General features: G+C 29.8%; 1 pseudogene; it reads right to left on the minus strand.

Annotated features, from left to right (window-relative positions):
* Positions 1–3,105: 3,105 nt before the first annotated feature.
* LOC149061682 (uncharacterized) lies at positions 3,106–5,472 on the minus strand (annotated as a pseudogene).
* Positions 5,473–6,171: the final 699 nt, after the last annotated feature.

A 6,171-nucleotide genomic window follows, 5' to 3' on the forward strand; every position in this document is an offset into this window, starting at 1 on the left:
ACAATATAAACATGAGACCAATAACAATGATCTAGAAACATAATATTTATAATAATTACTAGTAGACATCAGAAACATTGGAAACTAATATGGTCTCTAATTGTTTCACTAGAATTCATATCATAGTACTCTGCATGAAATATGTTTTTCAAAAGTAATATTACAATATTATTATACATTTGTTAAATCAGTATAAAATAGAATTAAAAATTATCTTACTTTTCTGGGATAATACCATTCTTGCATAAATCTGACAAATCTTTAAATTTGGCAGATGAAATTGTTAATTTTCTTTCATAGCATTTGTTTGGCAATGTTGGTTTTTGTACAAATCTCCCTCTTTTTTGATGACTTTTAGTTTTTTAGGACATTCTTCAAATTTATAAGATTCATAAATCATTATATCTACATTTTCATCTATTTTTATGAATAATAATGACTTCAATTTAGAGTTCATTACTCTTTCACCAGTTTCTGTTTTTAGAATGTTAGGAAAAAATGTAGTAGAAAACTGTTTCCAATCCAAAAATTCTGTTGATTTTAATTATATTACTTCTAAAGGCCTGGGATTGGTTCTAGCATTCCTTATTATTATTGGTGTTATAATATATTATTATAACATTCTCTTAGAGTTTTTTGGCCACAGAAATGTTTTTCCTTCTATTAACATTCTCAATTAATATTATTATAATGTTGAACCCGACTTGTTGTAACATTATTAAAATATTACAAATAGTGTCAAAGTATGTTATAATAGCATCACAATCTTGACTTTATAATCATATTATATATATATATACACACACACACGAGAGGCTCTAGCCCCTGTTCACCATCCCACCTTATTAATTATTTAATAGATTTGGAAACCTGTTGTTAGCTAACAGATCAATTAATATTTAACCTAACCGTTATTACATTCTTTTAATGGTTGGGTAGCTGGTGACTATGATAGGTTTTAATAAAAATTTAAAATACTGATCACTGTATACTGTATGACTATAGCAAACTTGAAAATGATTTTTTTTGCTTAAAACCATACAATGAGTAGTTTACCAAAAATGTGTCATCAAACATACGACCCATAATTATTCTTCTAACACTATTTCTGATATCTTTCTTTCCAACGAATAAAGAGATTTTACTAACCTATAAGTGAATAATAATTTAAAAAAAAAATTTTAATTTAATTAAATTGCTTTGTACTGACGTCCCGCTAAAACACATAAAACCGCATATACACGTAAGTGTACGTAAGTGTCCTTGGGGCGTACGATTTCGCCAACCAGTTATGTTAGTGTAGGACCTCAATAGCTGTGTCGAAGGCCGAACTCCTAGACTTCTCGGAAATTCGGCATCGTAAAATTATAAGAAATATTAAACATGAAACCCGAGATGAAATCGTAGTATCGGATTCGTTAAATTTAATTCTCCGAAATGCTAAATATGAAATCGTAGTATAGACGGGCACATCTAAAGAGAGGAGTAATGTCATCTGGTTATTGAGATTATGTATCGCGAATAACCAGGATGTGTACCGACCGGTCGCACGAGCGTGGGAAGCTGCGATATCATAAAATTACACACGTACGCTTTTGCGCGATTCGGCCATGGACACATAGTTATCTTATCGATAGGAGAGGAAACACAGGGAGTAGGGCTATCTGGACTATATAAGAGATCCCCGATTAGACCCAATTCAGACGTGAGCCACCAGAGGCAGAGCAAGCACCTTCACGCCAGACACCAGTCCAATTTAATTATTCGGACTTAGAATATTTTCAATTAAATCATTTTGTGCAGTAAAAGTGTTTTATTTACATAGTAATCAAATAAATATCTAATAATTAATCACAAATTAAGCTGTTATACTTATTACACTCAACCCATCTACCTCACCACCAGTCGTTTGTCCTCCTGTATGCTGGGACGCTACAAAATCATTGAAACCATATTTTGAAATATTAAATAATTGCCAAAGATTTTCTTGAATCTTTTTCTTGAATTTTGTTATGTAATACTAATAGGTCTTCATCACTTTTTATAGGAAATAGTGTTTCTATGTCCACATCATCAGTTACTATAGTTGTTCCTGACGAACTGTTCATCATTTTCTCAACATTTTCATTTATAAAGTGACATAAAATCTTTAATGCTTGTATTTCATACTTCAGGAAAGAGAAAGATGTAAGCGATATATTATGTAAATCTGTAAGACATTTAATATTAGTATATTTTAAACAGTAAAAAATCTATATGATTATTAATTAATTTAATAGAAACATGTAATTTAAAGAATTGCCAAAAGAAAACTCAAGGAAAAAACTCATTTAAAAATTGTACATAACATCATGATATAACATTTCAATAATTGAGCAATAAAAATTAGATTTATTTAATGCATGTCTTAGTGTTTGAAAATAAATACCTACTAAGTATTAAGTATACAGCCATTTCAGGTTGTACTTCAAACTATTAGTAGTTCAAAATTAAAAAAAAAAAAAAAAAACCACTAAATATTTTATTTTACACTATCCATTATTACTATTCCTCTTTTAAAATTGTAATTATTACCTATATGAATATTAATTATTAATTCAATATCCAATTTAAAATTCCTATATTAATGTACCTACATACTTAACTGGACAGAGAAAAATAATATGAACTATCCACTAATAATAATATGATAAAAATACTTATAAAAGTATATAATATAATATATAAATTATCTATACTGGAAAACAGTCTTCGATCAAAATCATTTTTTATTTTACCTATAATATTATGTGGTATCAATGAATTCAAATTTAACATACCCATTACAATTATCTACTCCAATGACATCTATAAATTTGATACCTAGTTACAGGAGAAAAACTTCTCCAGTTTTATACATAAAAATTTTCAGAAAAACATATTTCATATTATATTTTTCAAATGTTCATCAAAAATGTGCAAATTTTTGTTAATGGTAAGTAAACACAAAAACTAAAACGTTACCTCATATCATGTTTTGGTTTTCAGCAGAATATTGTAGTTGGCGCTTAACAGAGTTGTTATCAGAATTATTTGTGTGACTACTATTAATATTAACTTCAGAGACTACTTTCCATGGTCCGATGGTCCGATAGACGATGTCATAACAATAACAGGACTGGGGATAGATTTTATTGAAGTTTCTTTCAATGGAGACGTGTCATCTAAAATTCATTAACATTTTACTATAAGTACACATAATATTAACCATTTAATACAGTGGCTCACCAATTAATATTTTTGAAGGGCCGCATTACAAATCTGAAATTTTTTCGCGGGCCATTAAAATTCTAAGTACATATTTTTAACATATAATAGGACAATGGGTATTATTTTAAAATTTGATGTAATGAGAACATTATTTATTTTATTTATTATTTGCTACTGTTTTTAAACACAAACATAATTAATATTAAGTACAAACATTTGAAAAATTTAAAATAAAAATAAAAATACATTATAAATACAATAATACAGAAATTTTTTTAGTGAGAAAAATGACAAATCTTACTCTCAACTAACTGTTTAAAATTGAGGGTGTGGTTAGTGCATGCTATCTTCATAATCATTTCGAGATGTTTGTTGGTTAACCGGGATCTGAACTTGTTTTTTTATATAATTCATTATATATATTATATATTCATTATAAATTCAATAATTTCTTTTTTATTTTCAAACAGTATATTTGCAGATTGTAATATACATTCTTTAACAATATCAGCATCTGTGAATGGCTTCATATGTTTAGCGAGCGTCCACGAAATTTTTAAAGAAGCTTGAGCACATTTCTGTTGCTCAGTCATTGCGTGATTCAAAATATTGGTTGCCGATTTATACTTCATACGCAAATTATCAATTTTTGATTTACGAAGTTCACTACTCACGGGAAATTTTTCGGCAAATGATTTATGTGTGAAGTCTCATAATGACGTTTAATATTGAAAACTTTCCTCACAGCTACTGTCTGGTGGCAAATTAAACAAACTGGCAAGGCCCCTGCCCGATCCGGTAAAATAAAAGAATATTGATACGTCCACTCAGGCAAAACTTGTCTGTTTTCAATTTCAACTTTTCTTCTCTTTTTATCCATATTCAAATAAAAATATTAGTAACTTAGAAATTATTTAACCGTATTATAAATCGAAAAAATAAATCAATGCAATTAACACGAAAAAAATTACAATGTAATACAACGGCGGTAATCGACGGACTGACTAGGTAGACGTTAAGTCAACTAGCAGTCACCCAATGACCCAATAAAAGTTTAGATAAGATATGCTTTGCGACCAATTTATCAACAGTTGTCGGTGAAAACCAATAAAATTTAACAAAAATAATAATTTACAACAATAGCACATAGAATGTTGTCGTAATATGTGTGTTTTATTTTTTGTCTGCGGGCCGGATAAAATTTGTTCGCGGGCCGCCATTTGGTGACCCATGATTTAATACATTTAAATTAAAATAATATTCAAGATAAAAAGTATTTAATATATAATGAATAATGAATGTATTAATTTGATGATTAATATTACCAAATTCCTGTTCAAAAAATTTTTTTTTGTTTAGCAGTACATGTTTGATCTTTATCAGAATCATTAAAATCACTAATGCTAGAACTATCATTGTCAGAAATATTATAAATTTGATTAATTTAAGATTTTGTTAATATATTTTGATCAATAGTATCTGAAACAAAAACGATTTTTACTTGAATACTAATAATAAAGTAACAAATTATAATAGAGCATAAACAGTACCACCAACAGGGTTATACTGAGGTGGGTAACTAGAACAACTTTCATCATGCTGAAATTCTGAATTAAGTTTCACTTTTATAGACACTTTACTTTTAGAATTGCAAGATGCACTACGTCGTTTTAATATAAATATTAAATAAATAATTATAAGTAAATGGCAATTTAAGGTAGTCGGTTATTTGATCGAGTTGATTTAAAATAATAGGTAGAACGATTGTGATTTTTCTTGATATGGTTTCAAAAATTGAACACTCTAAATCTTGAATTGTCATAAGATCTCTTCGACTCAATATCGTTCTACATCCGTGTTTATTTTTTTAGACTCTATGACCAAGACATTATCTCCTTTATATGTCATACTTGTAAGCAAAACAAATTCATCTTCCAAAAAATAAATTTTTTTATAACGTACTGTAGTATCCAGAATGTATGATAAAACATGACCCATCACTGAATAAATACGCTTCAAGAGGTCCGGAGAAATATTTACATACCGCGAAGGTGTAATTATTTGCACGATAATATTGAAATTATCTTTTGGATCGAATCCGACGTTTAAAATTTTTCGGTTTTCAAAATCAATTGTAAAATTAGAACAATCAATGAGTTCATGTGGAGATGTAGTTGCAAAATATTTGTACAACCGATTCATTTCACTGGTTGATCCAGCCATAATAACACTGTTAAAGAAAAACTTACAACTTCACACTGTTGAAACAAAACTAAGACTGATTTTTCATACACTGTTGAGTTATTGACTAATTGTTTCGAGTTTGGTGGGGATAATAACTTATGGTGGGAGATTATATTGTATGTACCTATAGTACATCAGGTATACATAATATAAGTGTTTAATACATATATGTTTACCGTGGCAGTTCGAATCCCAGACGATCGAAATAAATTTTTGCATTATTGCCATATATCATACGTCACGGACGGCGGCATGATCAATTGCTAGGCGTGAGTAGTTGGATGTGGTGGTGGTGGTGGAGGGGAGCAGTGACCCAGTTACAGCACCTATGTCCGGGGGATGAGTAGGAGAGGTGGTGGTAGTGGTGGTGGTGGCCATGTAGTGGTGGTCCCAGGATCGGCAAATTAATACTACTGGCGTTGGACAAAATATACAGACCCGTAAAATTATCTAGCGGTGTATTCAGATTGGGTATGATAAAGAATTACAATTTATCGACAATGTAATACACGTCGAAGACGATACGCGGACATATCCGGTGACGCGGGGCATTATCGATTTGTTATTTCTTAAATCCCCAGAGTCGAAAAAATACACACAAACAGATTTAAATACTTATAAATCGATCATAATTCAGACGTCGGTGCACAGGACGTCGAACGTCGAACGTATTCGCAA

The sequence above is a fragment of the Diuraphis noxia genome, unplaced genomic scaffold, assembly GCF_037042655.1.
Source record: "Diuraphis noxia isolate RWA-SAM2 unplaced genomic scaffold, SU_Dnox_SAM2 contig0001, whole genome shotgun sequence".
Lineage (NCBI taxonomy): Eukaryota > Metazoa > Arthropoda > Insecta > Hemiptera > Aphididae > Diuraphis > Diuraphis noxia.